Genomic DNA, 23,582 nt, shown 5'->3' with positions numbered 1-23,582 from the left:
GTACCATGGAGCTGGGGGCTAGGAAGATTCTCTTCCAGGGTGGGGTGACAGTGAAAGTAACACTCTAGCCTCTGTACAGAACGCTCTTAATCTTTAGATTGTCCATTTTACCTGAAAAAGTCTGAGAAGTAAAAAACTCTACAGGGTTGTATTCCTACAAGAAATTTGTTAGCCTTGGAAAATCGAGAAAGGATGAGTGGTTGGGAGAGAAAGGCTTCAACTGTGCCATTTAAGAAGGACTAAGGACCTAGGCACAGATGAAATCTTAACTGATGAGACATATGACACCTAGAGTTACACCTGAGCACACTAAGCACAGTCTAAGAGTCCTGTACGAAAAGAAAAAGGGCTGCGTTCTGGTCACTACACACGAAAGCTTGGACAAGACACTTCACCTCTCAGAACCTAGGGACTCGGGACTCATCTATTAACATCTGACCTTCCAATACATACCTAGATGATTTACTGAGAGATGACAGATAAAAACCTTTGTAAATTATAAAGTACTATAAAATACAAGGCAGTATTGGTAGAAGTATTGTTTTCACTATTGTTAGATTAACAAAGGGTGATTTTACCACTATAGTCCTACCTATATGTAGTCTACAATTCTTTTCCTGTCAAATTTCCTACATATTCTGAATATACATCAAAACACATGAGAACCACAGTTTTAATTCTGGCTATTACCGGAGAACTTGTGAAGAACATTATATTCAGATTAAATATTAGATGACAAAATATAATGAGATATTTTCAAATAAAAGTCTATCTTTCTCTAGTTACAGTCTCAGAATATTAAGTGCTTTAGACATGCTAAGCGCCATGCTATGGACATCACATATACTATCTTATTAAACTCACATAGCAACCATAGCAGCACAGAGATAATAAGCTTAATCCACAGAGGATGAACCTGAAGTCTAAAGAACGGTAGCTCTCGCCACTGCCCTACCCTGAAGTGGTTTTACTTGCAACAGACTTTAAAAAGTACACCAGTTACCTTAAACCAGCAACTGACATCTCGAGTGAGCTCTCACTTTTACTCATCTGACAAGCCTCAAATCCCCCATTATTAGAGGAGAAGGTACTGCTGACCTATTGTTTGAGATAAAACACCTTACCATGGTAAGTGGTACAGAGGTTTATTAGTTTGGGTTTTTTTTTTTTAAAGAAACATTCTAATTTTAAAAAGGTGGTAAGTCAATAATTTCTATATGTGGAGAAAATATTCTTAGTAAACCAAATACATGTCTTTCCACGTGAAAAAAAACATAAACAGCAACAATTTCTGAATATACTCAACTATATTAACAAATCAGGTCTAGAAACAAAAAAATAAAAAGGGAAAGGTATTGTAAAACATAGCAGTCATGCACCTTAAAGATCTGTAGTAATAACAACAATAGCTAGCACTTATTGTGTGCTTACTATGTGCTAGACACTGTATGAAATGCTTTTCTTATATAATGAATTCATCAATCCTCGTAACAATCCTATGATGGGGGTATCATTGACATTTCAAGTTTAGAGACAAGGAAACAGAGGCACCAAGACATCAAGTAACCTGTCCGAGATTATAAAGCTAGTAAATGGTAGAACTGGGGATTCCCAGTCTTATTCCAAAGTACATACTCTAAACCTCTATACACACTGCAGGATCTTACAGGCTTTAGAGGTTACAGAAAAATTCTTGCAACCAATAGCCTAATATTCAAATGAACACATTGCATTCAAAATAAAAATGTTAAGGGAATTCCCCGGTGGTCCAGTGGTTAGGATTCCACTCTCACTGCCAAGGGCCAGGGTTCAATCCCTGGTTAGGAAATTAAGATCCCATAAGCCATGCAGCGCAGCCAAAAAAAAAAAAAAAAATTAAGTAAGAGAGTCTACATAATGAAGAAGGGACAACACTACTACATAAGGAAAGAGAAACCTCATCGCATCTTGAACTAGTCACCTTTACACAGAAAAAGAAATAAATGGTCTAGGAAGGTAGGTTTTTAGGGCATCATGGTTGATTCAAACTTTCAAGAGCGTTTGTTGTAAAGAAGGCTAAGCTACTTCTCAAACGAAGATGTTACAAGGTGATGGAGTAGAAATATTCCGTAAGGAACAGAAATCGGATTAATGTGGATTCATGCTTTTAAAATCTACTAAGAAAGAATCACAGGTTGAGCTACAGTCCACAAATAGGGTTTATTCTACGTTGCATTTCTCTGCGACAGGCGTGTGATTTTCTTTAAGGAGAAGGTTGGGTGCATCTGTTCCGTCAAAGTATCTCCCTTGTCAGGGCCATTTGTACCCCTCTTTTTTGGGAACTCTTCTGCACGCTACAGTTTCCCTTGTCCAGGACTACTTTCAGGACTTCACCACCTTCTCTGTTTGTGTGTCCCTGTCGGTCTCTTGAAGAGAGTGACGCTCACGAATCTCTCTTCCCACTGGAGAATGAAACCTGAAACAAAATCACGCCCAAGGGAATTTTGTGTAGTGAAGGGAGCATGGAAACATCCATAATGTGGAACATAGTGCAACCTTTAAAAATTGAAAAGGCACCATATGTTCATTTTAAAAATAGAAAAGAATTTGATGGCTCAAGTTTAAATGATGATTCTGTATTTACATGCAGTGTGACTTGACCAAATTATTTCTCTGAATCTCATCTTCATCTATAAAATTGAAATAATATCTCACAAATTGGTAAAATTAAATGAGTTAATGTATGGAAAACTCCTAGCACAGCATCCGGAAAAGTACAGGCACGCAAATTCGGTTCCCTTCTCCTCGGGTTAATTTCTATCAGCAACCTCAATCAGGCTGCTAAAGGAATAACCACAGAGGGAATTTTTTTTTAATCTTATTAGTACTTCAATCTCAAGAGTTAACCAAATGTTTTCTGAGTACTTAGTACATAGCAAACATTGTGCTAAATTTCTAAACATGCATTGTGGATTACTAAATACATGACCAGCACTATGCTAAGTTTATGGAAAATGAAAGTACAACAGATCCTACTCTCAAGGCTTTATAGCAAATAAGCTCTAGCATTAAAAAATATACTTTGCTTATATTGATGTGTTATGGTTGTGGCTTTGCTGTTAAATAAATGGCTTAGTGCCAACTCAGGAAAGGATGGCACACAAGATCTTATTCCTGTGAACACTAACTGATTGGTAGCAGCTAATTTAAATTCAGTACAAAGCACAATTTTGAAATCCACACTGATAGTATCAGTAAAGAGGGTGTGAGCAGTTGAGTTTTGTCTGCTGCTGGCACAAGGCTGGGAAATAGAGACACAGATGCCATACATCTACCATTTCTAAAAGGAAAAAGAAATCTAAAACTTAGAATCTTCAAGGAAGAAACCCTGTCCTTACCTGTTACCTTGTAAAAATCATGGGCCAGCAGGTCCCACATATTAATGAAGGTAAGATACTCAGTCACACTAACTATAGGTGCCCAGCCCTCTATTTTTATCTTAATGTTTTATAAAAACTGAATTGTAAGGCAATTCACTATTAATAAACAAACTGGCATAATCGACATATGCCAGTCCCCAACATATGACATTACTCAATTTTTTCTCAATTCATGTTTTTTTAACCAATTCATAACAAAAATACAAAGAAATGGTACATTTCACTAAACAACATGATGAAATTGTTCATTCCAAAGTGAAGCTTAAACAGGAAAAAAAAAATCTCACTAATACTTTTATACCCATATTTTTTTCCAGCATTTTATCCCTAGGTAAATTTTAATGATGACCAGATGCACCAAAACAGATATGTATGTGGTCTCTTGTCTTTAAAAACATCTGCCAGAGGGATAGCTATTCATGTGTCTGTTCTAGTCACCTACGTAGTATTTACACCTACATAGTATTTGTTCAGGTGCCATATACACTACTATGTATAATATAGATAACTAATGAAAACCTGCTGTATAGCACAGGGAACTCTAAAAAAAGAAAAAGACAAATAAGTATTAGGATATAATGTACAACATGATAATATAATTAACACTGCTGTATGTTCTATATGTAAATTATTAAGAGAGTAAATCCGAAGAGTTCTCATCACAAGGAAAAAAACTTCTTTTTCTTTTATCTTGTATCTGTATGTGATGATGGATGTTCACTAGATTTACTGTGGTCATCATTTCATGATGCACATAAGTCAAATCATCATGCTGTGCACCTTAAACTTACACAGTGCTATGTGTCAATTATATCTCAATAAAAATGGAAGGAAAAAATAGCCACACTATAACTTGCTTACAGTAATTCACAGGACATAAATTTGGAATGAGAATAAGAAGTACATGTTGAAGGTATCTCTTAGTGACACACAGAAACTTCATGACCCTTCTGTCCTTCCCTGTATTTTATAGAAAGTCTCTGAGAGGAAAAGAGAGCTGTACTTTTCACAACTTGAATATCCAAGAGATTCAATCAAAGCCCACTGACAAGGCACAGAGAAGCAGCCAGGTGCATATTTTCGCATTTGGGAGAAAAGTTAGCTTCAATTTCTACAATTATTTGATCCCCAAAATCCTTACTCATTTTCTTAATATCATGCCATTCTTCTCAGATTTGAATAAAATATAAGGGGCAATGAATGCTTCCAGAAATCAAAATATCAGAGATTATACCACCCGATGTATTGATACATTACAAAGTGTTCACTAAAGATCACCAACAGCCTTAAGGGCACTCAGCCTTAAGACCAACACACAGTGAGCTCCACAATAAATAGGACAGATACACCATTTTTATCAAAAATAAAAAATGCATACAGTACACATGCCATAAAGAGGGCAAAGATTCAAACAAAGGGTTAGTTAAGAACTCGGCAAATCATGGTATCTCTGCAGGAAATGTAATCTACACTCTACAGGAAAACCTCAACTATCATTACTTCAAAGGTGAAAAAGTGAGAGATTCAAAAATACATTAAATAAATCATACTGAGAGTTCCTTGATGTACTTAACATCAAGCTCTTTAAAATTAAAGAAAGAAATACTGGAAAACCCCAGACCAGTTCTTCCTCAGTGCAGATCCTAGAGAACCTGGCTGTGTGACTACAGAAAAGGGAACCCAGCCGGCTACCTAAGGCCAATACCAGCGCAGCTACAAGTTCATATGGGGGAGAGTGTTACGTAAGTTTTTAAGTCCAACATGTTAAAGATAGTATCTAATTCAATTCAGATCTGAATGAGAAATGTGGAAATAAAGTTATTTGTGAAAACATTTTTTCAAATGTTCATGCTTTTTTAGAAAGGAGAGAAGTTCAATTGATGGTGCTTCAATATTCAATTAAGTGAACTTTTTCTAGAGACTCAGTAAAAATATTTCCAGTGACACTCTTTTAAGTAGTGACTTTATTAACCTGAACTCTCCCCAGAAAATTTCCCTAGGAAAAGATCCACAGTTCCATGATTTTGTATCCTTTAAAGCATCCTGAGCATGGCTAGCTCCTGATTGGCCCTGAAGCTCCCTCTTATATACACTGTGTGTCTACTGAATGGAATCTGTAAAATTTTTAAGCTATAAACTAAGAATCTATAATTTATTATTCCTATTCAAATGTAACTTTAAAAAAAAGGATTTCTAACTTCAGTTTATCATAGATTCTTTGCTCTATTTTTTCACTGCTTCATAAGTGCAAAGAGTATTATAAAAGAAGCAACTGTTTCCTGAACTTGCATATTTATAGTATATATAATTGACATAACCATAAGAATTTAAGAATCACTGTGGTCAAATTTAAAATTAATAATTCAAGAATTTAATATCAATTTTAATTATTCTAGGATTTCCTAATTCACAAAAATAAAAGTAGTGCATTTACATAAACACATGAATATAAATTCTACAATGAAAAATATCAAAATGTTTCATTCCGTGAGAAACTTAACTATCCCATGGCAGTAATAAACTTTAAGATTCCTAATGTTAAATGCCATTATACCTTAATTTTATTAGAGAAAACACACAGAAACTATCACACGGTGTTTTGAAATATTTTGTATTTGATACTAGTAGTAGTAACAACACTAGATTAATGAATGTATGGAATTATATAAATTCAGGTATACTAGGAAATACATCCATCCCCAAAAAGTAAGGCCCTACACAAAAACATTGATACAAAATAATAAATTATTATCAGTGTGATGTAATCACATCTACTTTAACATACCCTAAAAAATAATTCCAAAGGAAAAAATCTGAACATAGTTATGTGATTAACATCAATAAAAATAAAAAAGCCAGGAAATAAAGAGCATATTAAAACAAAGAAATATTAGGGACTAGAATAATATATATGTGCTCTGTAACGAGTGAAAAAATTCTATTATAACATTAAGTGGAAAGATAGAAGGCAAAGTTTATACTAACTACAACTAAATAACTACTGACTATCTACAGATAAATCAAAGTCATGTAAATAGTCAAAAACTGTCTTTTTTAGAATTGGGAGTGATTCTGTTTTATTTTTTACTATAAAGTGAACACAGTTTGGTTTTTGTTTGGTTTGGGAGGAGGTTTTCTTAAACTCACGTGGGTTGTCTTTGTGACCTTTTCACTGTACAACTGCTGAAGTACAATACTCTCCTGTCAAGAGACAGCGTCATTAGAATGGGGACCATGATGTTTTCACTTGAAGGATCAAAACATGAAGTCATTTTAATAAGGAACAATCATGACATGGGCTAAATAAGCATCCCATTTTTATTCCACTATTGCATTAGTTTCTGAGACCTTCTTTCCTGAACTCCTTCATATCCTTCTATTAGACATTTATTCTTGTATAAATATCCCACTGTAAAACAGGCGCCAGATACAAAGAATAAGAGTAGCTGTATGAGCAGAGAAGAAAATCAACTTGAGGCTGTATAGAGCCATCGGGCCTTACTGCCTCAAGAGCAAGGATCCAGGCAGGATGGTCACTACCAGCATCAACGAGTATAGCAGATGCCCTATTATAATAATGCATTATATCATAAAATAACCTGCACTGTTCTAGAAGTGGTTGTATACAACTCTTCACTATTAAGAGCAACATACTATGTGTTACAGCTGAAGAAAAGTTTTATTACAAGAATATGGAAAAATAAAAACATTATTCCATAAATTGCAAAATGAAGAGACGACTTTTTTCAACAGGTTTATTCTGGAGTCATATAAATTTTTGATAGTAAAATTTGTGATGGTAAAATTATTAAAACCAAGAAAAATTAAATAGAATCCAACAGAAAGCAAGTCAAGAGGAAATCAAAGCTTTAAATGTACTTTAAAGCTTTCCAATACCTTTTTCATTAACCTAAGTAGAATTTCATCTACCAAATTACTTCCAAATGGCAGGAGCAAGCCAAGTTTTTGGATAGAACAAAAGATCTGGTTTGGTTATTTCATATAAACGGTATACTATCAAAATTATCACAGCTACCTACTAACCGAAATCTGTATTATTAGCAGAGACCCCAAAACTGGGGGCATTAAAACCTCCAAAGAAACTAATTACATGGGGCTTTACATAGAAAACACTGAGTAGTATTAGAAACAATATTCTAACCTCACACCGTGCCTCCCTTTCCGGATAAGGGATACCTCTACTATCGTTCCATTTATCCCTATTATTATAGGGATAATAAAAGAACAATAGCATATTGAGACATATTATTTATTAAAAGTATAAAAATAATGTAAGGTAACAAACAAGTAAAAAATTAACGAATTCAGTACAAATTAGACCCAGTCACAGAGGTGGGGGGACTACTTGAGGATAAAATCCAACCAAGAGATACATCAAAATAAAGAACTCAGGAAAGGAGAAGCTATGGATAAAATCCAACCACAGGTGACTCAAAATGAAGGACTCAGGAAATAAACTATGGTAAAAGACTAAATGTTGACTATAGTGTTTAATTTATTAAATACAAATACACTTAAGTATAAAACTAAGAATAATAAACAACTCCAGCCACTATTGTTACAGACAGTCTGATCATCGTCATTTGCCTAGGATGACCCAAACTGTACTCGCTGTCCCTGCGTAATCATGAATAGTAGTACCTCCTTTCTCTCTCACAAATACCCTTGTCTGGATAAGTTATATGGTCGCTCAAGATTTATAACACTTGCATTACGTTTCAAAATTAAACAAAGTAATTTATCAAATATTTGGAGACAGGAAAGGGAATTTGGGAAGGAATGTAAGAGTACAAAGTTTCTACATCTTCTATAGCACACAGTTAATCAATATAGACTTTAATTAAAACACAGTACTATTTAAAATAGTAGTTAATCTATGCATGTAGAAGGAAAGAAGGATACTTATTTCTGCAACTTACTTTAAAAAGGTGGACGATAAATGATAGCATTGGACATATGATAAAGCAAGCACAGCAAAATGCTGACTGTAAAATCTGGGTGGTGGGTATTTTTGAGTATTCACTGCAAAATTCTTTCAACTTTTGTAAAGGTTTGAAAATACTCATAATAAAATGTTGGAGGAAAATGAAATTCATCCAACATTAACGACAGTTTTTAGGTGGTTAAATTGTTTTGTGAAATTTTTTTGCTCTCATCTGTGAACATTTCTATTTTGCCTTTTGTTACAGGGTATTATTTTACAAATGTCATTTTATAACCACAATGCTAGTTCTTTAAATAGTTGCCTATTATTAGCTACTTATCAGTTTCTACCACTAAATTATTAAAATAAAGCCCAGAACTTAAAGCCCAGAACTGTGTCTCATTCATCGTGTCCCTCATGCCCAGCCTGATGCCTGCCTCATAGATAAATACTTGCATAACTTAAGTAATGGAACAATTTACTGGAAATGCAGAAACAGAATTAACATAGCTCTCTCATGGCTAACATAGTCCTTGGTCCAGACACTCTTTCCCCATCCCCTTGTGGCAGGAGAATTACTCTTTTAAAAACATTTGCTATTATGATCAGAGACAGCAGCTCAAGATGAAAGCTGATCATTAAAACTTGGAAGTGGTATGTACATAAGGTTCCATATGTTTAATGGGAATATTCATTTGGTAAAAATACTATGAAAACATTTTGTTTCCACTTCACATATGAATATAATATGTTATATTAAAAACATCACTGTAGGGCTTCCCTGGTGGCGCAGTGGTTGAGAATCTGCCTGCCAATGCAGGGGACACAGGTTCGAGCCCTGGTCTGGGAAGATCCCACATGCCGCGGAGCAACTAGGCCCGTGAGTCACAACTACTGAGCCTGCGTGTCTGGAGCCTGTGCTCCCAACAAGAGAGGCCGCGATGGTGAGAGGCCCGCGCACCGCGATGAAGAGTGGCCCCCGCTTGCCCCAACTAGAGAAAGCCCTCGCACAGAAACGAAGACCCAACACAGCCAAAAATAAATAAATAAATTAAAAAAAAAAATCACTGTAAAATATTAAGGTAAACAATACAGATATACATGGGTACAATCTTTCATGGTCACACTAATAATACATATAAAATTTTAAAGTATGTACTGTTCAGTACAGCAATACCATTTCTAGGGATTTATCTTAAAGAAAGAATCAGACAAGGCACACATGTTTATTCAAAAGGATACTCACTGCAGCACTGTTTATAATTGCAAATATTTGGAAATAATATGTGTACTCATAAAAAGGAGATTGGTTAGATCATAATACGGTATGAAATGGAACGTATTATAGTCATTAACAAGATGAGACAAACTTACTAAAGGGATAGTCACAACTTACCTTTAAGTAAATCCAAAAGGACTACTTATCACAACACTACGTAAAGAACTATTTCATATTTTAAAAATAAACGTGTGCTATTCACTCATTAACTTATTTTACATACATGCTAAATATCTTAAAGGATATATAGTGAATTGATAATGGTTTATTTCTAGAGGTGAAGATTACAGGGGTGTATTTATTCTACTTTATTAGTTTCTATGTTATTTGAAACGTTTACCTGTATTACTTTATAAACAATAAAACAGTTATTGCCAATTGGAAAGAGACAGTGAAAGAGATATCCAAAAAAGAATAGTTAAAAGACAAGAAATTCTGACTTCTCCTGGAAGAAATGTGTAACACAGCCAGGGACTGCCTCGGTTGCCCTGCGCATCTCTGCAGTTCCTTACCAACCTTCCTATCTATGGACTGAGTCCACGCTCTTGGAAGCTATGTTCATTTCACTTCAATCTAATCCTTACTTTTTGGTCAGGTTCGTATTTGAGAAAATGAAGACGTTTCATCATATTCTAACTTGTGCAGTTACCACTACATTCATCCTTATTGACGAACACCTTAGTTCATTTCAGTGAAAATGACCTGGAGTAGTTACCAAAAGTTCTTCTTCAATAACCAGGATTTTATGTATCTCTTTACTAAGAAAGTGAAGAAAGCAATCCCAGGTATTTCAGATCTAATTTAGTGAACCATTAGAGAGAAGAGATACAAGACACCAATATAAGCCCAACAAATAACACCATTTTCCTGGGTCTAGTAAGATAAAATTTTGAGCTTTGAGCTTTTCTGGTGATAAACATGCCAGAAATGGACAAATTTAGGGCTATTAAGTTATTGCAGAGTAACACAGTCCTAACCACACTGACTGAGTTTCCATTCTGCTACCATAAACATCAACTGCTATTTAAAGGCTTACTTTTACAATCTAAATAGAAAAGCAAAAAGCAAATACTTGCATTAGTCACAAAATATCAATAGTACAATTATGTACAGGAATAAGCTATATGTACCTGAAGCAAATGAAAGAAGTTAATCCCCTTTCAACTAATCTGTCTGTACCACTTCTTTTTTTATTACAATGTTTATTTATAATCACTATAATAAAATATTTCATCATAATCATTATTTTAAAATGTTTGAGAACTGTTTTAATTCTGAAAAGTACAAAGAATAACACAGCAAACACCTATGTACCCGCAATCTATAACTGATTATTATTAAGTTTGAGATTCTTTTTTAACATAAACATTTAAAACATTGCAGGTATATCTGAACTCTTTATCCCATCTTATTCTCCTCTCTCTCATTTAGGCAAGAGTATTATTTCTTTTAAATCTATCTTTATTATCTACAGAGACACACACAAAAACAGGTACATAAAATCATCAGCAATATGCAATATAGTTTTATATGTTTTTTAAATTAGCATAATATTCTTTTCTAATTTCATACTGAAACTTTTAAGTCGAAGTTTTGTTTTAAAAACCTATGCCTGTTGACCCATACAGGTATAATCTATTTATTTCCATTGCTGGAGAGCATTTATAAGAATTCTAACCATTTATAAGATTTTAAAAAATTCTTATAAACAATGAGCACTGTTCATGGTTTATAGACGCTCTCTGCAAGAGTTCTTAAACTGGGTCTCCACTGCTTCCATGATTAGAATTGGAAAGGAACTTGGAAAGGACGGAAAACATGTCTTCATTTTCACAAATCTCTAACTAAAATTTACGATTTCAATTACAAATGGAGACAACAAACACCACAGAATTAACAGTATCTGTGACTTTGTAACCAATAAAAATCAGGAGTATTCTCCTCTTCCATTCTACTTGTTGCTGATAGCTCTAGATATTGTTTATACTCCTCACTACTTTGAACTCAGTTATAAGACCTGTCATTAGATTCTTGTTATAAAATGACTTCACAAAAAAACAAACATTATTGCATCACATTTATATTTTGATAACAGTATTTCAATGAGGTTATTGTCTTTTGTATGTCTACGTATTTTATTCATTTAAAAATTATTCTGCAAAGAAGTGCATAGACTTTACCAGACTGTCAAATTCGCCCACAGTACATAAAAAAGGTAGTAACCAATCGTAAGGCATTGCCAAATGGCTTATCCAAACTAATTATGCCAATTTAGACAATGTATGAGTTCCTATTTTCCCACATCTTTATCAACCCTACAACTGTCAGACTTCTAAAAATTTCTTCCAGGCTGATGAGTAACAAATAGCATCTCAATATTCTTGTAATTTTCATATCCCTGATGATCAATGATATTATATGCATTTTAATATTTTAATATGTTTACTAACCACTCAGGTTTCCTCTATGAACTGCCTTTATGTGTATTGTTGCAAAGATGAGGCAATTTGCAGGAGACCACAGAGATAGCTACTTGTGCTGGCTGACTGCAAACTCTACGCTGCAAATCAGAGACACTGTATCACCTCCTCATTCTACCACGGGAAACTGCCTCTAATAAGCTCAACAATACTTTTAACAAGTGAGTGTAAAATGTGAAGCTGTAAAAACTACAGTCCATTTGACAAATTGCGGGGAAATAAAACCTAGTAAATATTTTTCATCATATCTGTATTAAAGTTCATTTAATGGAGATTTCTTCCCAGAGAAATCAAACTTTATCGTGTATTCCACACAGACTCCACAGGAGATAAGTCATTCTGTGTAAACAGCAGGCAACAAAACAATAAAATTACTAGTAAATGAAGTCCCATATAATCCAAATTGTTATGTAAAAGTAAATACTGATACTGCATTTCAGTTAATTCTGGAAACTACAAAACAAACCACAATGAAAATAACCTGTCATTGAATAAATTCTCATAAAGTATATGCAAACAAAGCAAATATATTCATAAAGACTGGTATGAAGCAAGCCACAAAATGCAATTCCTATAAGGTGGCAGGTAGTCACAGTGCGTGTAGAAAAACAAAGTTTTCAGAGAGAAAAACTGGCCCAAAGCATATGTCAATGTAATAAATTGAAAGAATTCCAACATTTATGTTCACACGTGTATTAAAATCAAATGTTTCAGTTAGTATAACGTGTATCACAGCTGAAAAAAATATAAATGAATCCTAAAAGAAATTCATACTTTAATGACTGGATCTAGAAATATGAGTAAGTTTTTATCTTCAAATCTAGAAAAATCATTCCCAAGGTCTCAAAAGCTATCATTCCTTCAGAAATTCAGGCAATCTCTTCATCAGGAGCCTTAACTCCATTAGAACCATCACCACTATCTTCAAAATACCACTCTGCACCTCTCTACTTCCTTCATAAAGTCTCCTCAGACTTAGCTTGAAGCTAACATTAAAGCAATGCCCCCCACTGCTACAGAACCACAGGTTTTATAAGTGGACAATAATGAATTTAAAGAGAAAGTACACCTGTAACTTATGTAATATTGTACATCAACTATACTTCAATAAAAAAAAAAAGTTCAATGGACAAAATTTAAAAAAAAAATAAATAAATAAAATAAAGAGAAAGTATTGAGTTTAAATCTAAATTGTTACGGAAGCAACCCAAGTTCTAGTTCTGATGAGTTGTGTGGCCTGTGGCTTATTTTTTTAAAAAAACAAAAAATTCTCCATAGAACGGGACCACAGCCTCTCTCTAAAGTGTTGGGTTACCAGGCTCCACCACTAGGTGGGAGTATCACCACTACGGGCTTTCTTGCTCAGCGGGCTAGCATCTCTCCCCAGATGCCTTCAATCTACTAACCTCTTACTCTAAGCACTTAGACCTTCCACCCCTACTATGAGTATACATTGGTCAGAGAATACTTTGGGGAAACATTTGTGTGTTGTTTTTTTGGGGGGGACTGGGGGTAATACATTTTATACACTTACAAATATAAAGTAGACAGCCACTATAATTAATGAATAAATACAAATACTGCTTATTAAAATAGTCCTCTGAAATAGATTAAGACCTCATCCTCATAAGAGTATTTCAGTTAATGAACCCACTTTAGGCCTGCTACCCATGGATACCATGGGAACAAATCCACTAATGACCTCCTACAAAGTTAACCTATAATTTAGAATTCTGTAGTGTTACAGACTTGTAATTTTAATTACTTCTCTTGATTTCAGTAAACCTGTTTTCCCTGCTGAAATGGGGAAAAAAAGGTATTTCCACTAAACACATAAGGTATTTAACACAGTGCCACACACATAAACTCTCAATATGAATAATTATTAAGAAATTCAGATTAGTCATTTCTATTGTTGTGAAGCAATTTCCCATTGATATTCCATTTATCTAATCTACCAGGGACACAGTTCCTTTATTAGCCAGTTCAACAATGCTAACAAACACTAAAAAATTTCAGAATCTGTAATATATAGCAGGTAGCTGAACCCTCATAGAGAAGGTTCAAGAATGTGATTTCAGTTCTTAAATAACAAAACAATATCCCATACCTCATATCTCACAACCGTTGCTGAGTCACCTCCTCAAATATTCATGTATGTTTTTATCCCTCTCTCCTAACTGCCTATCCAATTCGTTTTAAACTGTAATCCATTAAGATAAAACAAACAAAAATAAAATAATACCTTCTATATGTCTAACAAACTTAAGAGTAAGAAAAACAATAAAAATTAAGGAAAACAAATTTATACACAAAATAAACTATAAGAATCATTATCCACCTCTAATTCTCCTTAAAGTTAATTATTAATAACATTCTTTTTATATTCTCTAGGGCTACCTAAATCCTAATCAAACTTGCTTATCCTAAATACAAGGATTTTTTTTCCCTAATTCAATCATTCAACATTTTTCTTAAATACTATTACTACAGCAATATTATTTTCTTTTACTTTCATTGCAGATGTCAGTGTTCCCCTCCCCCACTGCCAGTTAAATGTTCTTCCATGGACTAACTATAGTTTTTTTTTTAATTTAATTTTTATTTCATTTTAAAGTATAGTTGATTTTCTTTTTTTAATTTTTATTTATTTCTTTTAACATCTTTATTGGAGTATAATTGCTTTACAATGGTGTGTTAGTTTCTGCTTTATAACAAAGTGAATCAGCTATACACATACATATGTCCCCATATCTCCTCCCTCTTGCCTCTCCCTCCCACCCTCCCTATCCCACCCCTCTAGGTGGTCACAAAGAACTGAGCTGATCTCCCTGTGCTATGTGGCTGCTTCCCACTAGCTATCTGTTCTACATTTGGTAGTGTATATATGTCCATGCCACTCTCTCACTTTGTCCCAGCTTAACTATAGTTTTCTAATAGCAAATATATTTAGACAACAAGTTAGAATTTTATAGCTCAAATGCTTACAAAACAATTTTTAAAACAAACACATTTGCAAGATGTATATATCCGCATAGATGTGTGAAATCTTGTCCTACCGTACTAAAACTATACATCTTTAAGAGGAAAGTCGGGGGCTTCCCTGGTAGTGCAGTGGTTGAGAATCTGCCTGCCAATGCAGGGAACACGGGTTCGAGCCCTGGTCTGGGAAGATCCCACATGCCACGGAGCAACTGGGCCTGTGAGCCACAATTACTGAGCCTGTGCATCTGGAGCCTGTGCTCCGCAACAAGAGAGGCCGCGATGGTGAGAGGCCCGCGCACCGCGATGAAGAGTGGTCCCCACTTGCCGCAGCTAGAGGAAGCCCTCGCACAGAAACGAAGACTCAACACAGTCATAAATAAATACATAAATAAATAAAAGAACGTGAATTTCTTTAAAAAAAAAAAGAGGAAAGTCGGGACAGGGGACACGGGTTTGAGCCCTGGTCCGGGAAGATCCCACATGCCGCGGAGCAAGTAAGCCCGTGTGCCACAACTACTGAGCCCACATGCTGCAACTACTGAAACCTGCACGCCTAGAGCCTGTGCTACACAACAAGAGAAGTCACTGCAATGAGAAGCCCACGCACCGCAACAAAGAGTAGCCCCTGGGCTTCCCTGGTGGCGCAGTGGTTGAGAGTCTGCCTGCTAATGCGGGGGACACGGGTTCGAGCCCTGGTCTGGGAAGATCCCACATGCCGCGGAGCAACTAGGCCCGTGAGTCACAATTACTGAGCCTGCGCATCTGGAGCCTGTGCTCCCAACAAGAGAGGCCGCGATAATGAGAGGCCCGCGCACCGTGATGAAGAGTGGCCCCCACTTGCCGCAACTAGAGAAAACCCTCGCACAGAAATAAGACTCAACACAGCCATAAATAAATAAATAAATAAATAAATCCAAAGTTAAAAAAAAAAAAAGCAAATCTCTTAAAAAAAAGAGTATTTTACTTTGAATTAAATGACTTTGAAAACCTTGCAAACCTATTTTAAAATATGGAAATAAAAGAGGATGGAAAATCTACTTCAGTACTTCTACTTATGGTCCAACGTGCAATGGAACAAAATATGTTAGTTTTGATTAACTATAAAATAGGGCAAAATTTATAACAAAATATCACATCTCTAGGTTGTAATAAACGTAAAGGTCCTCTAACTCAATCAAAATTTCAGTAAAAAAGGAATATTATCATGAACCTAAAACACATACAAGCAAGAAAAGCCAAAAGAAAAACTTTTTAATTAACATTTGGAGGGTTGGGGGGAGGGGATGAGGTTTTGATTATAATAACAAGAATTACATAAAATCTCAATTTATATTATACTCTCTGAATCCCCTCTTCAGAGTTATTCAACCAGAAACTCTTGAAGTTTGGAAATAGCTAGATGCTCACAGCAATTATCTTAAACCTAGAAAAAACAACAACCTTATATGAAAACTACTTCGAAACTATCAACAATGGGCCACAGTGTTTCATGCTCACACTTGTGTGTGTGTACATATATACATACATAAATGTTGATCAATAAACATTATTGAAATTATATATTATTATTGAAAACAATGTTCAGTATCAACTAAAGGTATTTTCCCCCATTACCAAATTAAAATGTCAATTGCTTTAAAAATCTAGGTCATACTTATTTCTGACAAATGATAAAGTATGAAATAGATGGCAAGAAATTAGGATTTAGACATAAACTTTCAATACATGTCCTTAATTCCAGTGTCAGATATCTGGTCTTCATTTTCCAAGAACACATTCATGAAAGTTTTTCTAACTGCTATCAGTCTAATTTCAATGTTTAATTTCAATTTTATAAGCCTTGATCATTTAAAGAAATAATTAGCAGAGAATTTTATTTAACTCAAAATTCACTGTGCTAAAGAGAATAATTTAAAGAAAAAAAGAAACATGAATTTATCCAGTAATACCAAGCATAGTGACGAACTGAAACTAGTCAGGAACCCAGCACCTAATTGGCTCAAGAACAGTACAAAGTTTACCTTCAAAAAAAGTTATCCAGATTATACGCAGACAAACCAAATGATATTGGTTCAGATCTCTTAGGCTCCAAGGGCCCCTGAGCCCCAGATATCAGTATAGACAACTCCTGGGCTGGATGAGAGAGACTTAAATTACCACCACTACAGCAAATCTCTATTATTAAGTTAGCTCCTCTTCCCACTGTCATAATTCTGACCTTGAGCAAGGTGCTACCTCAACTCCGTATGTCACTTTTCATTATATTTCGGACCTCTTCCTACTGTGCTACCCCTGGTGATAGTCTCAGGCAACAATTCTTTCTTCTGCTGAACTGAACCGAACTGATGCAGTTTCTCCTAGCCTTCCACAACTAATTACTTACTTTCAACTGCTGCTAACTGAGCAAGCTTTTAACTGGACTGTCAGCCCTGTCACCTACTGCACAGTCTCCATCACAACCTGTAGGCCAATTCACTGTGTTAAATTTAAAACTATCTTCTATTACTTGAAGTGATAACTGAGTATAATTAGAAGGTATTTATTTCATGAAACATTCAGGGACAGGAGAAAAAGAGTTATGAATAATAAAACTATGCTCAATCCCAGTCATAAAACTATATCCACTCATTTAAAGTAATGTAAGTCCTCCCAGTGCCCACATCCTATATCGCACTTTCAAAATCTCTTTACAAGTCAATGAAATTTGGGATTTTACAGGGGAAATATAACTATAACTGATGTATGAAGATATTAGCATAACAGAATACATAAAATTAAGGTTACAATTTATAGAGCATATTAATTGAAGTGTCAATACTTTTTTATAAGACACTGATGAAAGAAATTAAAGATGATACCAACAGATGGAGAGATATACCATGTTCTTGGATTGGAAGAATCAACATTGTGAAAATGAGTATACTACCCAAAGCAATCTACAGATTCAGTGCAATCCCTATCAAATTACCAATGGCATTTTTTACGGAGCTAGAACAAATCATCTTAAAATTTGTATGGAGACACAAAAGACCCCAAATAGCCAAAGCAGTCTTGAGGCAAAAAAATGGAGCTGGAGGAATCAGACTCCCTGACTTCAGACTATACTACAAAGCTACAGTAATCAAGACAATATGGTACTGGCACAAAAACAGAAACATAGATCAATGGAACAAGATAGAAAGCCCAGAGATTAACCCACGCACCTATGGTCAACTAATCTATGACAAAGGAGGCAAAGATATACAATGGAGAAAAGACAGTCTCTTCAATAAGTGGTGCTGGGAAAACTGGACAGCTACATGTAAAAGAATGAAATTAGAATACTCCCTAACACCATACACAAAAATAAACTCAAAATGGATTAGAGACCTAAATATAAGACTGGACACTATAAAACTCTTAGAGGAAAACATAGGAAGAACACTCTTTGACATAAATCACAGCAAGATCTTTTTTGATCCACCTCCTAGAGTAATGGAAATAAAAACAAAAATAAACAAGTGGGACCTAATGAAACTTCAAAGCTTTTGCACAGCAAAGGAAACCATAAACAAGACGAAAAGACAACCCTCAGAATGGGAGAAAATATTTGCAAATGAATCAACGGACAAAGGATTAATCTCCAAAATATATAAACAGCTCATTCAGCTCAATATCAAAGAAACAAACACCCCAATCCAAAAATGGGCAGAAGACCTAAATAGACATTTCTCCAAAGAAGACATACAGACGGCCACGAAGCACATGAAAAGATGCTCAACATCACTAATTATTAGAGAAATGCAAATCAAAACTACAATGAGGTATCACCTCACTCCTGTTAGATGGGCATCATCAGAAAATCTACAAACAACAAATGCTGGAGAGGGTGTGGAGAAAAGGGAAACCTCTTGCACTGTTGGTGGGAATGTAAATTGATACAGCCACTATGGAGAACAATATGGAGGTTCCTTAGAAAACTAAAAATAGAATTACCATATGACCCAGCAATCCCACTACTGGGCATATACCCAGAGAAAACCATAATTCAAAAAGACACATGCACCCGAATGTTCATTGCAGCACTATTTACAATAGCCAGGTCATGGAAGCAACCTAAATGCCCATCAACAGAGGAATGGATAAAGAAGATGTGGTACATATATACAATGGAATATTACTCAGCCATAAAAAGGAACGAAATTGAGTCATTTGTTGAGACGTGGATGGATCTAGAGACTGTCATACAGAGTGAAGTAAGTCAGAAAGAGAAAAACAAATATCGTATATTAATGCATGTATGCGGAACCTAGAAAAATGGTACAGATGAGCCAGTTTGCAGGGCAGAAGTTGAGACACAGATGTAGAGAATGGACATATGGACACCAAGGGGGGAAAACTGCGGTGAGGTGGGGATGGTGGTGTGCTGAATTGGGCGATTGGGATTGACATGTATACACTGATGTGTATAAAAATGATGCCTAATAAGAACCTGCAGTATAAAAAAACAAACAAAACAACTAATACTAAACTTTCATTGGGTTATTTGTATGGAAATATGTTAATATAAATGTTTCAGACATTACATGAAATTTCTAAAAATCTTATATTTGTATTTGTATGGAAATATGTATGGAAATATGTTAATATAAATGTTTCAGACATTACATGAAATTTCTAAAAATCTTATATGTTCTGGTATAATGTTATAAGTAATAATCCTAGTTATTACTTTAAAATGTATATCTCAGAAATAACTAATTTTCTTGTCAACTGCATTATTATGAATTTTCATCAAATCTTTAACCGTGGTCATTTTTAAGTCTTTTGTCATTTACAGACAGTTCTGGGTGTACTCTGATGATTTTGCAAATATGTTCCTATAAGAGGGTTTCATCTTCAAGAAATTCATGGAAAAGACTCTGACAAGTACAGGTTTCAGGTAACTGACTGTACTGCTGAACTGAATGAATAAGCATTTTCAGAACTCTAATGAATAACTTATGAACTCATAAAAGTGCTAACAAAATATCAAGATGAAAAAAAAAATGAATTACATGGGACTGAGTGAACTGATGAGGATGAGTATAATTTTTGTGACTTTCTGTCTGAATTTAAAAAAAAAAAAAATCCCACAAGGACTCAGAGGCAAAGAATATACAAATCAATTTTCACTGCAAAGTAAAGGAGCTGTTACAGTGGAGGATTACTGGACTGAATGTCAATATTATGACATAGTACGAGTGTGTTTCATGTATGGTAATTGCAATCATTGTTGCTTTTGTTGTGGTCATCCATGTACAATGCTTGGTGTCAGTCTATTTATCTCTTGTAAAAATAAAATACAGTGTGTGTGTGTGGAAAAAAAAAAAATAGCAAAACACTCTTAAAAACATGGTATATTATTATTCTTTCTATAAGCAATTATGCAAATAAAATCAACTTCTAAAAAGGCATCTATTTTAGAAACTTCATCTCATTATTACACATAGATTATATGCTCCCAATTAGAACATGTGACTATAAAATGGAAAGGAATACTTAGGTTTTTAAATGCCTTTTGTAAACTCCTTCTGAGAAAAGAAATGTTATATTACCATAGGTGAGAGATTAGAAAACTGTCAAACTAAGTCTAGAGAATACTGGCTATCATCCTAGAGCTACTTTACACAGAACTTAAATTCTAAAGATCTTGAGAAATATATTAAAGATATACCCTTGAAACGTTTAATATTCAACTGGTCAAATTACAGTCATTCACTAAAATCACTATCTCTTTAAAGCATACCTTGAACTTATAACAGTGTCATTTTAATTCTTACAGCAAAGATAGGTAAAGTACAACTTGTAAGGATAAAAGAATTTAAGTCTACTTTGATTTCCATACACATACTAGAAAAGACCTCTACTTATTTTCGATAACTTTAGGGAAATATAAAGCTAAAATGAGTACAACATTGTATTGCACTCAGCTTAAAAATGACTAGCTCCCTTAAAAAGTTTCTCTTATCAACCTCACCATGCTTTTCAAAAAGCAACAACAAATGTAATACTTCCATCTCTGGCCAAGATAAGCCAACAGGGACTGTATTTACCCACCTACGTGAAACAAACAAAGGCAAATACATATATGAAACAACAGTTTCTAAGACACTGGACATCAAGAAATAAGACAGTGATACTTTGGGACAGGAGGCAAACAAGGTGAGCCCTATGACTATTCTACCACACTGCCCTGAAAGGGATCCAAGGCTGAGGCACATAGGTGGAGCTCAGGTGACTCCCTGACGTAAGGAGAAGGAGCTGGAAGTCCAGGTAACCAAGGTAGCTAGAATCACAGAATAGAGTACTAAAGAGAGCTGCAAAGAGAGAAACCTGGAGATCTACAGATGCCCCCCCTTAAGCAGCACTCACATGGGCCCAGCATAGTGCCTATTCCCACCAGCCAGACCAAAAAGCTCCTAATTCACAAGGCACTGGGTGGGGTACACAGAGGGTCTTGTCTTAGTAGTGAGGAATAATTATCCCTAAACTGAATGTTGTTCTGGTATTGCCTAATAAAACTTATAATCAAGACCCATAAGGATCAAAAACACTTGCATCCCAGAACAAAGCTCAATGATACTGATAGGAATACAAAAAAAAGCAGCATCCAATAAGGTAAAATTTTAAATGTCTAGAATCCAATCAAGTATTTCTAGGCATGCAAAAAAGCAGGAAAATACACTCTATAATTGGGAGAGAAATTAATCAAAACTGACCCAGAACTGACACAGATGTTAAAATTAGCACAAAAGCACATTACACTGTATTCAACATGCTCACAATGTTAGACGTGAAAGACCCAAACTGAACTTCTAGAGATGAAAACTACAATATCTGAGATGAAAAATACAATAGGTGGGATTAATGGCAGATTATACATGCAGAAGAAGATTACTGAACTTAAAGATGAAACAATAAAACTATCTAAAATGAAACAGAGAAAAGAAAATAACAAAGATTGTACAGAAAATCAGTGAGATGTGGGACAACTTTAAGTGGCCCAATAACTGTATAATAATAGTTTTAAGGATAAAAATATTTTTGAAGAAATAAATGGCTGAAATTTCCCAAGATTTGATGAAATCATGCATTCTAAGAAGTGCAAGATCACGTATGCACATATAAGAAGTGCAACGAATCCCAAACACAAGAAACCAAGAAAATTACACCAAAGTGCAGCACAAATTTCTCAAAACCAGTATCAGAGAGAAAATCTTAAAAATAGCCAGAGAATAAGAAAGGCACATTAGATACAGAGGCACAAAGATAAGGATGACAGCAGATTTCTGTTTGGAAACAATGCCAGTGAGAAAACAACAGAGTGACATCTCTAAAGTACTGACACAATATATATAATCATCCAAAATGTTTCTTATATATAGATCTTATAATAAGTCCCAAAGTCTTTGTGCCAAATTTCCCAAATCAGGAAATTTTATGGCTCTAAAATGAAGCTCACTATTAAAAAAATGTTTTCAGGTTTGTTGCCCTTCATTCCTCAAACTTATCTTTAACATGTTAGTCAATAAACACACATCAACTCTGATTCTGAAGTAAATACCATTAGCACAAAAATAGCATGTTAACATTCATACCTTTCAAGAATAACGTATCACAAAAGTGTGACCCTGCATACCAGCATAGCTATTTAGGGCTTTGATTTCTTGAGTTTCTCTTACCTGAGTACATGAAAGGACTGAAAATAAACAAATGCCTTGATTTTTGGGAATTTAAAAAGGGCTTTCTCATGTCGGGACACCTGGATTCAGAACATTATATTAAAATATATGTACATGTAACCAATGATTATTGTATTTTCATAAGTCACTTTAACAATCAAAAGTTCTTCAGCGAGTGCCTTCAATGGATACAATACTATACTATGCCAAATTCTGGAAGTTAAAAAATTAGATACAGTTTCTGGCCTCAGGAATCATACAAGTTGGGGAGAAAAAAACATACATGTACAAAACATCTCATAACATAGTACTATTAGCACATGACCAAGTTAGTGATATTGAATAATGAAAAGAAGAAGATCAATATTGGCTATAATAGTAAGGGACAACTTCACAGAGTAGTTTAATGCTTTCACTACGTCTTCAGAATTGGTAACATTTTGACTGATGGAGAAGAAAAGAAAAAGAGACAGCAGTCATTAAAAGGCAAGGATGAGGGGGCTTCCCTGGTGGCGCAGTGGTTGAGAGTCTGCCTGCCAATGCGGGGGACACGGGTTCGAGCCCTGGTCTGGGAAGATCCCACATGCCGCGGAGCGACTGGGCCCGTGAGCCACGATTGCTGAGCCTGCGCGTCGGAGCCTGTGCTCTGCAGCGGGAGGGGCCGCGATAGTGAGAGGCCCGCGCACAGCGATGAAGAGTGGCCCCCGCTCACTGCAACTAGAGAAAGCCCTCGCACAGAAACGAAGACCCAACACAGCCAAAAATAAAATA

At 35.1% G+C, this 23,582-nt stretch overlaps 1 protein-coding gene and 1 long non-coding RNA gene across 9 annotated transcripts in view; both read right to left on the bottom strand.

The window, feature by feature from the left end:
* The window catches only part of TUSC3 (tumor suppressor candidate 3), a 188,242-nt gene that overhangs the window by 124,112 nt on the left and 40,548 nt on the right, over positions 1 to 23,582 (bottom strand). The window lies entirely within an intron of this gene.
* LOC309651667 lies at positions 13,358 to 20,779 on the bottom strand. Its single transcript, XR_014258294.1, has 2 exons — positions 20,470 to 20,779; positions 13,358 to 17,940 (listed from the first exon to the last, which is right to left on the bottom strand). It is a non-coding gene; the product is annotated as an uncharacterized lncRNA (long non-coding RNA).

The sequence above is a fragment of the Balaenoptera physalus genome, assembly GCF_965194825.1.
Source record: "Balaenoptera physalus genome assembly, chromosome: 21".
NCBI lineage: Eukaryota > Metazoa > Chordata > Mammalia > Artiodactyla > Balaenopteridae > Balaenoptera > Balaenoptera physalus.
This window is presented reverse-complemented; position numbering and strand designations above follow the sequence as displayed.